General features: G+C 36.2%; 1 protein-coding gene across 11 annotated transcripts in view; it reads left to right on the forward strand.

The window, feature by feature from the left end:
• ST7L (suppression of tumorigenicity 7 like) overlaps positions 1-12,904 on the forward strand; it is a 108,637-nt gene that overhangs the window by 8,551 nt on the left and 87,182 nt on the right. The gene's annotated exons all lie outside the window — the stretch shown is intronic.

Raw genomic sequence — 12,904 nt, forward strand, 5'->3', positions numbered from 1 at the left:
GCAGCCATTCAAGGGTACAGGGAGGAATAAGGGTAATTTTCTTTCCCTTCTTCTTTCTCCTTTCTCCCCTTTAATGAAACAATTACAGAGCTTCTAAGAACAAGACATATGAAAATGAATATGACATAGAAGCTCAGACTCCAGAATATAAATAACAGTAATGCATTATATACTCATTCTCTGTTGTGACACTGAGTATACTATTGCATAGTGAGAGAATGAAGAGCACCTTAAAAATCATTCCAGCATTGTAGAGGATATAAGCATATAATAAATGATTGCAAAAGACTGTGGTTATCTGCTGTTATAATGTATATGTAAGATACTTTGGTGATAGAAAAAGAGGGATTGGTCAGCTATTCTTGGAGTGAAGGTCACGAAATATTTCACAGAAGCAGGGAAACCAGTTAGGATGCTATGGCAATAGCCTAGGAAAGAAATGTCGAAGGCCTAGATATGGCCACTGGACTTCAAAAGTGAGTCAAAGTGTTCTTTTTTCTTCTACATTCTCTTCCTGGGTAACTCATCTCAGTTTGGGATACTATCTACCACATACATGCTGGGAGACCAATCTTAAATATTTACATCCCACGTCTCTTTTAAGTTCTAGACCCACATTTCTGTTTGCTAGAAATCTCCACCTGTGATGGCCCTAAGTACCCTGAACTCATTCTGTCAAAATGAAATTAATTATTTTCTTCCAATAGGCCTCCCTCCATACTCCTTAGAGTTGTTAATGGTATCCAGTTCCCATAGTAGGAACCTTTCAGTTGTTTCATATTATTTCCCGTCTATTTCTCCTTTTTTCACTGTGATCCCCAAATTGTATTGATTTTCCCCAAAAATTATCTTGACTCTATTCTACCTTCTTTTATCTCAACATTCATTCCCAAATCTAGGCCCTTAATACTTCTTTCCTAGACTATTGCTATAGTTTCCTAACTGGTTTCTCCTCTGATATCACTCCTTCTAGTCCATCCTTTCTCCTTACTCTCTAAAAAAGTGGTTCTCAAACTTTTTGGACCCAGGATTCCTTTACACCCTTAAAAATTATTGAGGACCTCGAAGAGGTTTGTTCACATGAATTATATCCATCAATATTTACTATATTAGAAAATAGAGTAGAAATTTTTAAAATAAAAATAAATCCATTGCATATTAACATATTATAAAAAATAGTTATATTTTCCAAACAAAATAAGTTTAATCAGAAGACTGGCATTGTTTTACATTTGTTTAAATCTCTTTAATGTCTAGCATAATAGAAAATAATTTTTTCTCATGTCTGCTTCTTCATTTGGTCTGTTGTAGTATGTTGTCGTCCAAGTATATGAAGAAAATCTGGTCACACATAGATATGTAATTGGAAAATGCAGGAGTATTTTAATAGCCTTCACATAAAACTATGTATATTCTCTCTTTTGATTCTATGCCAAAACTTGATAAGAGGCAGTTTTTGAAAGTTAGTTGTAGTGTGGAATCTGAAACCATATCAATGAACTTTTCATCCTCTGTTACATTACAAAAAATTGGTGTATCTTGCACTCTGAATGTATCTTTTACTTGTGCATAATTTTATAACATCATGCATTGGTCATCAGTTCACTGAGAAATGCGGATCTTCCAAATGTTGAAATGCTTTATTATGCAATATTTTAAAACTCACAATCATTAGTATCACTGCCAATCTCACAAAAAAGTCTTTAACATTGGAAAGTTGCCAGGTTCGTGGTAGCAGATGTGGGTTTTACAAAATTCTAATACTCACTTGAAAGCTCACCTTTGATAATTGGAAGCAAATACTGCTAATTATTTTCCTTGAAGTTGGCAAACTCACTTTGTTCATTTTTTTTTTCACTTTTCAAAAATATTTAATTATACAGGAATTCATATGTTAAATAAAAAAAGGCTGAACAGAAAACCATACATACAGTAGCACACCAATTTTTTCTGTAAAATGATAGCAAAACAAAACACAGTAAAGTCATCAACATGGCAAAGTAAGACATCCCCTGGAAAAACCTCCTCTCAGGATCACCTAATGAAAAGACAAATCCTACTTGCTTGGAACTCTGAAGGATGATACAGACTGGAGAAGGACTCCATAAATGCTAAATCAAAGAAAAATAAACATAATCTCTACAAACAGGTAGGAAATTTCTTTCCTGGACCTGCCAGTCTGTTCCCCTCCCCTCACTGCCATGCAGCTTGGGAATCATGCAGAGGCAGCACAGTCTGGGTCCCTCCAGCCATGGATGTGACCATAGAGCCACTCACTGCAGTAAGTTAGAACCCCACACCTATCCAGACATGGGACCCAAGTCTGCAGAGACCCAGGGCAGAATACAGTCTGTGGAGTCATGCTGCCTACTGCATGCTGCATACTAAAGGGCCCCCAGGAGAAAGGGGGAAAAAAGAAAAGAGAGAGACCACAGCAGAATTGCTGGGAAGAGGAGTGTGTACTCAATCTAGTTTCTGTTGGCTGGACAACATAAAAGCAAAATGGACTTTTCTGGATTGACCCACCTTTCTGGAATGACCCTGTCTGGCTTCCCAGGGTAGGATACCCTAACAGGGAAGAAACCTGATGCAGAAAAGCCTTAACAGATAAAAAAAGGGTGGAGGACTGCTATAAGACAGGACAGTCCCCAGAACTGAAAAGTGTAAGGAAATGGGCACTGAGTGAGGGATAGAATTTAAACAAATCATGGGAGCTGGGGAGAAAATCCTGCTCAAAAACAAACAAAACAGATCAAAATTCCCAGAGAAGGAACATAGGAAAGGATGCTTTCTCCTGGAGGTGAAACAATTGCATAAAAAATGCAGTCTTAAAAATTATACCACATATCCAGGGCAAGAATTAGATGAAGAAGAGCTGGAAAAATCTGACCAGTTAAACACGGGCTACCCCAAAGGTCCAGAATAAGTTGGACCAAATGTCAAAGAAGAGCCTTAACACAAAGCCAATCAACAACAAAACCCTAGCAAAGTGGGAGAAACTGACCTTCAGAGTAAACACTTAAAGATAATCAGATGCCCAGACATCAGCAAAAAATTACAAGCCATACCCAGAAATAGGAAAATATGGCACAGTCAGGGAAACAAAACTTCAGGGAAGACACAGAATTTGGAACAACTAATCAAAGAAGTTCAAATAAATTTGTTAAATAAATCGATGAAGGAAAATGTGGATATGGGCTAAAACATTTAAGAAGACAAAGTGTGAGCATAAGGAAGAATTTGAAAGTATGAAAAGAAGCACAATAAGTTATGGGGATGAAAGGCACAATAATAGAGATTAAAAATATACGAGAGGCAAACAATAGCATATTTCAACAGGCAGAAGAAAGAATCAGTGAACTAGAAGACAGGCCAATTGAAATCTTTCAGACAGAAAAACAGATAGAGAAAAGAATACAAAAAAAATGAGCAGTGTCTCAGGGATTTGAATGACAGCATGAAGCACACAAACATATGTGTTATGGGGGTCCCAGAAGGAGAAAAGAAGGGAAAAAGGCAGAAAGAATATTTGAGGAAATGATGGCCAAAAATTTCCCAAATTTTATGAAAGGCATAAATATACATGTAAAAGAAGCACAATGTACTCAAAACAGAATAAATCCTAATAAACACATATTAATCAGAATGTCAGATTCCAAAGAGTAGGAGAGAATTCTGAAAGCAGCGAGAGAAAAACAGTTCTATACGTACTAGGGATCCTCTAAGTGCTGATTTCTCATCAGAAACCATGGAGGCAAGAAGGCAGTGGTATGATATATTTAAGGTATGAAAAAGAAAACCTGCCAGCCCCAAATTCTTTATTTGGCAAAACAGTCCTCAAAAATGAGGGAGAGTTTAAAATATTCACAGATAAATGGAAACTGAGAGAGTTGGTCAACAAGAGATCTACCCTACATGAAATACTAAAGGAAGTTCTGCAGTTTGAAAGGAAAAGATGGGAGAGAGTGGCTTGGAGTAGTGTGAAGAAATGAAAATCATCTGTAAGGGTAATTAAAAGGGTAAATGCAAAACCTAGTAATACTGTATCTTCAATATACAACTCTACTCTTTAATTCATATAAGAATCAGAATACAATTGAATGAGAAAAAGGCATTTCCAGATAATGGAAGTACAAAACATAAAATAGTAAAATGGAATAAAAACAACCTAAAGAGGGGAAAAAGAGGGATTTGGGAGCAGAGAACATGTATGCTATTTAAACTAAGTTGGCATCTTTTAAAATCCATAGGTTATAGATATAGCTTATGTATATAAACCCCAGGGTAAGCACAAAGAAAGTATTCGGAAAGCTTACAGAAACAGAAGCAGAAATGGGAAAGGGATCAGTCAGAAACATCATAAAAGATCAGCCCTACAGAAAAGGAGTTTGCCATAAAGGAAAGAGAGATAATAATAGTACATATAAAAACCAAAGGATGAAATGGCTGAAGTAAGTACTACCTTTACAGAAATAACACGGAATGTTATCAAAAGACACAAATTGTCAGAATGGATAAAAGAGCATGATCCAAGTATGTGTTGTTTACAAGAGACTCAACTTATACCCAAAGACACAGATAGGTTGAAAGTGAAAGGATGGAAAAAGATACTCCATGCAAATAGTAACTAAAAAAGAGCTGAGGTAGCTATACTAATATCAGACAAAATAGACTTTAAATGCAAAACTGTTATAAAAGACAAAGAAGGACACCATATATTAATAAAAGGGGCAATCCACAAAGAAGAAATAACTATCATAAATATTTATGCACCTAACCATGGTGCCCCAAAACACATGAGGCAAAAACACTGGCAAACTGAAAGAGAAATAGATACCTCTACAGTAATAGTTGGAGACTTCAATAAACCACTCTCACCAATAGATAGAATATCTAGAAGGAAGATCAATAAGGAAATGAAGAACTTGAATAATATGATAAATGAACTAGACCTAATGTATGTATACAGAATCTTGCACCTTAAAACAGCAAGCTGTATATTCTTCTGAAGTGCACATGGATCATTCTCCAGGTTAGATCACATGTTGGGTCACAAAACAAGTCTCAGTAAATTTAGAAAGATTAAAATCACACAAAGCACTTTCACTGACTATAATGGAATGAAGCTGGAAATCGATAACAAGCAGAGAACTGGAAAATTCACAAATATATGGAAGTTAAGTAACACTCTCTTAATCAGTGGGTCAAAGAAGAAATTACAAGGGAAATCAGTAAATATTTTGACATAAATTAAAGCAAGAACACAACATTCCATAACTTACTGGATGCAACGAAGACATTGCTGAGAAATAAATTTATAGCCCTGAACACTTGCATTGAAAAAGAAAAAAGAGCTAAAAATCAAGGAACCGATTGCACACCTGGAGAAAAAGAACAGCAAACTAATCCCAACACAAGCAGAAGGAAAGAAATAACAGAGATTACAACAGAAATAAATGAAATTGAGAATTAAGAAACAATAGATAATATTAACAAAATCTAAAGTTGGTTCTCTGAAAAGATCAATAAAATTGAAAAACACTTAGCTAGACTGATAAAGGAAAAAAGAGAAAAGACACAAATAAATACAGTCAGAAATGGGAGGAGGGGTATTACTACTGACCCCACAGAAATGAAAAGGATCATAAGAGGATATGATAAACAAGTGGATGCCAACTAATTAGACAACCTGGATGAAATGGGAAAATTTCTAGAAGCACACAACGTACACAGATTCTAGAAGAAATAGAATATCTCAACAAACCAATTCCCAAGTAAAGAGGTTGAATCAGTCATCAAAACTGAACAAGAAGAAAAGCCTGGGACCAGGTGGCTTCACAGGTGAATTCTACCAGTAATTCCAAAAGGAATTAAAACCAATCTTGTTCGAACTCTTTCAAAAAATTGAATAGGAGGAAATACTACCTAACTCGTTCTATGAGGCAAATATCACCGTCATACCAAAGCCAGATAAATATAATAAAAGAAATGAAAATTACAGAGCGGTTTCTCTTTTGAATGTAGATACAAAAATCGTCAACAAAATACTTGCAAATCATATCCAACAGTACATTAGTTATGTACCATGATCAAGTGCATTTTATCCCAGATATGCCAGGGTGGTTCAACATAAGAAAATCAATTAACATAGTATACCACATTAACAAAATGAAGGATAAAAAATACCTAATCATCCCAACTGATGCAGAGAAAACATTTGACAAAATCCAGCATCCTTTCTTGATAAAAACACTTCAAAAATAGGAATAAAAGTTAACTTGCTCAACTTTTATAAAGGGTATATATGAAAAACCCACAGATAACATTCTGTTCAATGGTGAAAGACCGAAAGCTTTCCCTCTAAGATTTTGATCAAGAAAAGAATGCCGACTGTCACCCCTGTTATTCAACATTGTACTGAAAGTTCTAGCCAGAGAAATTAAGCAAGAAAATGACTAACGGCATCCAAATTGGAAAGGAAGAAGTAAAACTCTCAATATTTGCAGATGATATGATTCTATAGATAAAAGTCCTGAAAAATCTACAACAAAGCTACCAGAGCTGATAACTAAATTCAGCAAAGTGGCAGGGTTCAAGATCAGTATGCAAAAACCAGTAGTGTTTCTATACATTAATAATGAGCAATCTGAGGAGGAAATCAAGAAAAAAATTCCATTTACAATAGTAACTAAAAGCATCTAGGAGTAAACTTAACCAAGGTCACAAAGGACTTGTACACAGAAAACTACAAAACATTACTAAAAGGAATAAAAGAAAACCTAAATAAAGGGAAAGACATTCTGTGTTCATGGATTAGAAGACTAAGTATCATTAAGATGTCAGTTCTACACAGAATGATTTACAGATTGAGTGCAATCTCAATCAAAATTTCAACGCCTACTTTGCAGAAATAGAAAAGTCGATTATCACATTTATTTGGAAGTGTAAGGGGGCCAGAATAGGCAAAAGCATCTTGAAAAAGAAGAATGAAGTTGTAGCATCCACACTTTTTTTTTTAAGGTGATTCCTGTAATCTTTATTTAAATACTCACCAATGTAATTTTTTAAATTCATTTTATTGAGATATATTCACATACCATGCAGTCATACAAAATAAAGTGTACATTCGATTGTTCACAGTACCATTACATAGTTGTGCATTCATCACCAAAATCAATCCCTGACACCTTCATTACCACACACACAAAAATAACAAGAGTAATAATTAAAGTGAAAAAGAGCAATTAAAGTAAAAAAGAAGACTGGGTGCCTGTGTTTGTTTTTTTCCTTCCCCCATTTTTCTACTCATCCATCCATAAACTAGACAAAGGGGAGTGTGGTCCATATGGCTTTCCCAATCACATTGTCACCCCTCATAAGCTACATTTTTATACAGTCATCTTCAAGATTCATGGGTTCTGGGTTGTAGTTTGATAGTTTCGGGTATTTACTGCTAGCTACTTCAATTCACTAGAACCTAAAAAGAGTTGTCTATATTGTACGTGAGAGTGCCTATCAGAGTGACCTCTCGGCTCCTTTTGGGATCTCTCTGCCACTGTAGCTTATTTCATTTCCTTTCACTTCCCCCTTTTGGTTAAGAAGATGTTCTCCATCCCAGGATGCCGTGTCTACATTCCTCCCCGGGAGTCATATTCCACGTTGCTGGGGAGGTTTACTCCCCTGGGTGTCAGATCCCACATAGGGGGGAGGGCAGTGATTTCACCTGCCAAGTTGGCTTAGCTAGAGAGAGAGGGCCACATCTGAGCAACAAAGAGGTATTCGGGAGGAGGCTCTTAAGCACAATTATAGGAAGGCCTAGCCTCTGCTTTGCAGCAACAGTCTTCCCAAGGGCAAATGCTGTGTTAGAGGGCTCAACCCATCAAACCACCAGTCCCCTATGTCTGTGAGCACATTAGCAACCATCGAGGTGGTGAAGCCCAGTACCCCTGCATTCTCCACCAGCTCCTCAAGGGGGCGCTGCATATTTTTTTCATTGTTTTTTTTGTTTGTTTTGTTTTTTAATTAACTCTTGTTTTTAAATCAACTATATAAAAAATAAAAAAAAATTTTAAAAAACAGGCAATAAAAAAACATTTCAAACAGACCATAACAAGGGAGTAAGAAAATGACAACTAACCTTAGATAACTACTTTACTTCCAACGTGTTCCTACTCTACCCCAAGAAAGTAACCTAATATAGCAACATTTCTGTAAACTTGTTCCTACTATACCCATCAGAAATTAACACACCATAGTCATTCCTGGGCATTCCCAGAACGTTAAATTTACCCACGATAGCTTATCTGTTCTTCTTGGATTATCATTCCCCCGTCCTTAATTGCTCTCTATCACTAGTTCCCCTACATTCTACATTATAAACCATTTGTTTTACATTTTTCAATGTTCACATTTGTGGTAGCATATAACATTTCTCTTTTTATGTCTTCAAGGTTCATCCAGGTTGTCATATGTTTCACGATATTATTCCTTCTTACTGCCATGTAGTATTCCATCATCATTATTTATCCACTCATCTGTTGAAGGACATTTGGGTTGTTTCCATCTCTTGGCAATTGTGAATAATGCTGCTTTGAACATTGGCATGCAGATATCTGTTCGTGTCACTGCTTTCCGATCTTCCGGGTATATACCGAGAAGTGCAATCGCTGGATTGAATGGTAACTCTATATCTAGTTTTCTAAGGAACTGCTAGACTGACTTCCAGAGTGGCTGAACCATTATACAGTCCCACCAACAATGAATAAGAGTTCCAATTTCTCCACATCCTCTCTAGCATTTGTATTTTCCTGTTTGTTTAATGGCAGCCATTCTAATTGGTATGAGATGATATCTCATTGTGGTCTTAATTTGCATCTCTCTAATAGCTAGTGAAGCTGAACATTTTTTCATGTGTTTCTTGGCCATTTGTATTTCCTCTTCAGAGAACTGTCTTTTCATATCTTTTGCCCATTTTATAATTGGGCTGTCTGTACTATTGTCATTGAGTTGTAGGATTTCTTTATATATGCAAGATATCAGTCTTTAGTCAGATACGTGGTTTCCAAAAATTTTTTCCCATTGAGTTGGCTGTCTCGTTTACCTTTTGACAAATTCCTTTGAGGTACAGAAACTTCTAAGCTTGAGGAGTTCCCATTTATCTATTTTTTCTTTTGTTGCTTGTGCTTGGGGTGTAAAGTCTAGGATGTGGCCGCCTAATACAAGGTCTTGAAGATGTTTTCCTACATTATCTTCTAGGAGTTTTATGGTGCTGTCTTTTATATTGAGATCTTTGATCCATTTTGAGTTAATTTTTGTGTAGGGTGTGAGGTAGGGGTCCTCTTTCATTCTTTTGGATATGGATATCCAACTCTCCCAGCCCCATTTGTTGAAAAGACTGTTATGTCCTAGTTCAGTGGCTTTGGGGGCCTTATCAAAGATCAGTTGGCCATAGATCTGGGGGTCTAGTACTCACACTTTTTGATGTTAAAGCATGTTACATAGATATATTCATCAAAACAGCATGTTACTGGCACAAGGATAGCTATATAGATATAATTGAATTGAGAGGTCAGAAATAGTCCCTGAAATCTATAGCCTATTGGTTTTTGCCAAGGCTGTCAAGTCCTCTCAATTGGGAAATAATAGTGTCTTCAACAAATGGTGCTGGGTAACCTGGATATCCATATGCCAAAAGAATGAAGGAGGACCACTATCTGACACCATATCCAAAAATGAGCTCAAAATGTATCAGAGACCTAAATATGAGAGTCAAGACTATAAAACTCCTAGAAGAGAACATAGGGAATCATCTTCAGGATCACATGTTAGGTGATGGTTTTTTAGACTTTACACCCAAAGCACAAGAAGCAATAGAAAAAGTAAATAAATTGGACCCCATCAAAATGAAAAAAATTTTGTGCATCAAAGGACTTGATCACAAAAGTGAAAAGACAACCTGCTCAATAGGAGAAAATAGTTGGAAACCATATGTTCCAGTTTGCTAATGCTGCTGTTATGCAAAATACCAGAAATAGATTGACTTTTATAAAGGGGGTTTATTTGGTTACAAAGTTACAGTTCTACAGCCATAAAAGTGTCCCAAACCAAGGCGTATACGTGAGTGTACCATCACTGGAGAAAGGCGATTGGTGTCCAGAAAACCTCTGTTAGCTCAGAAGGCACATGGTTGGCATCTGCTTGCTACCAGGTTGCGTTTCAAAATGTTGTTCTCCAAAATGTCTTAGGCTTAGCTTCTTGTGGCATACTCTGGACTAGTATCTCCAAAGCATCAGCAAAAGTCTGCTTTCAATGGCCATCTCGAAAATGTCTCTCTAAGCTGCAGCAAGCACTGAGCTCCTTTTGTCTGAGCTCTTATAGGGCTCCAATAAACTAATCAAGACCCATGCTGAATTTGCGAGGCCACACCCCCATGGAAATAATCTACTCAAAGTTATCACCCACAGTTGGATGTGCCACATCTCCATGGAAACAATCTAATCCAAAGATTCCAACCTAATCGACACTAATACATCTCCCCCCACAAGACTGCATTAAAGAACGTGGCTTTTTGAGGGACATAATACATCCAAACCAGCAAACTGTATATCCAGTAAGGGTTTAATATCTAGAACCTAGAAAGAAATCCTACAGCTTAACAAGAAAAAGACAAACAACCCAGTGAAAATATGGGCAAAAGACTTGAATGGACATTTCTCCAAAGACGATATGCAGATGCTAGAATAAACATTTCTCCAAAGAGGATACACAGATGGCTAAAAAGCGCATGAAAAGATGCCCAACATCACAAGCTATTAGGGAAATGCAAATCAAAACAACAAGGATATAAAATTTCACATCTGCTAGAATGGCTACTGTTAAAAAATAGAAAATTACAAGTTTTTGAGAGAATGTGGAGAAATAGGAACACTAATTTATTGCTGGTGGGAATGTAAAATGGTGCAGTTGCTGTGGAAGACAGTTTGGCAGTTCCTCAGAAAGCTAAGATTAGAATTACTGTATGACCTGCCAATCCCTCTACTAGGTATATGCTCAAAAGAATTGAAAGCTTGGACTTGAACAGATATTTGCACACTGATGTTCATAGCTGCATTGTTTACAGTTGCCAAAAGATGGAAGCAACCTAGGTGCCCATCAACCGACAAATGGACAAACAAAATGTGGTATATACATACAGTGGGATATTATTCAGCCATAAAAAGGAATGAAGTACTGGTTTATATGTCAACATGGATGAACTTTGAAGACATTATGCTGAGTGAAATAAGCCAGACACAAAAGGACAAATATTGTATGATCTCATTGATTTGAAACGATTAGAATAAGCAAACCCATGGAGTCAGAATCTAGAATATAAGTTACCAGGGGCTGAGTTTGGGGTCAGAAATAAGGAATTATTGCTGAAATTGTACAGAATTTCTGTTTAGGTTGATGGTAAACATTTGGAAATTGATGGTGGTGATAGGACAATATCATGAGTATAATAACAACACTGAATTATATATGTGAATGTGGTTAAAAGGGGAAATTTTAGATCATATGTATGTTACGAGAATAAAAATTAGAAGATAAAACATAGGACTGTATAACACAGTGAACTCTATTGTAAATGTTGGACTATAGTTAATTGTACAAGTATAAAAATTTTCTTTCATAAATTATAACAAATGTACCACACCTATGCAAAGTGTTAACAATAGGGTGGTATATGGGAAAAAATACACTTAATGTAAACTATGGACTATAGTCTTACATCAATTGTTACATTAATACAAAGCATCCACAATAGAGTGGTATATGGGAATGCTGTATTTTTTTATGATTTTTCTGTATAATTTAAAAAAATTTAAAATATGCATATATATGCATGGAACAATACTAGACAAGATAACATCACACCATTAATAGTGATTATTAATGTGTGGTAGACTTACAGATAATTTTCTACATGTACAAACTCTTTATAAAATTTAAAAACAATAAATGTGGATTTAAGGAAAATTCCCTGGAATGGGTAATCAGTGGAGTTCATGGAACCTTCTTCTGTTTTTAAAAACAGGACCCTCTGCTGCAAGAACAATTTTAAGATACATGTGAGGATGGATAAGGTGGTTGGAATTCAAGCATTTAGTTTCTGCATCATTCAGACTTGATTGTGAGGAACAGAATTTTTGGCCCTGCCTTGTAGAGATTTATAATCTAATCAGAGAGACAGGCCACACACCAATAGTTACTGTAGGTTTTGTGTATGCTAGAAACTATGCTAAGCTTTTTGTAGACCTGACCTCTTTTAATCCTCACGCAGGAACCCTGAGGGAGAAACTATTATCTCATCTTAAAAATAAGGGAACAGCCTCAGTAAGGCTGCTAACAAGTTTCAGAGTCAGGGTTTGAACTCAGAGCTCTAATGTCAAAGTCTGTTGTCTTAACCATTGTACTGCCATCCACACCTAAAAGAAACCTGTCAGTTAGACAATTTAAAAAAATCACCATCTGATACAACGGAAAGAATCACATCTCCATATCCAGTTTACATTATCTCATTTGATCCCCCTGGGTGAGCAGGAAACTTAAATGTCTGACAGGTCACTTCGTTCATTTTAAAGAAAATGTCTGCCAGTTACCCAGCTGAATAACTATACGTTTGTCTCTTACTGGCTCTGTCAGCTGAGTGATGTTTCATGAAAATAGTGGCGAGTTCAGCTCACAAAACTGGAGTCAGTCATTACACTTGGTATGAGATTTAAATGAAATTTGCATTGTCTTTACTGTGAGGACATGTGGCAAAGAATGCAATGACTTTAGTACAAATTGGTGTTTCTGCCTTGCTTCATGCTCAAGTATTAGCAGTTTTACCCTCTGTTGATTTTTTGCAGCATCAGTTCAA

The sequence above is a fragment of the Choloepus didactylus genome, chromosome 2 (assembly GCF_015220235.1).
Source record: "Choloepus didactylus isolate mChoDid1 chromosome 2, mChoDid1.pri, whole genome shotgun sequence".
Taxonomy (NCBI): domain Eukaryota; kingdom Metazoa; phylum Chordata; class Mammalia; order Pilosa; family Megalonychidae; genus Choloepus; species Choloepus didactylus.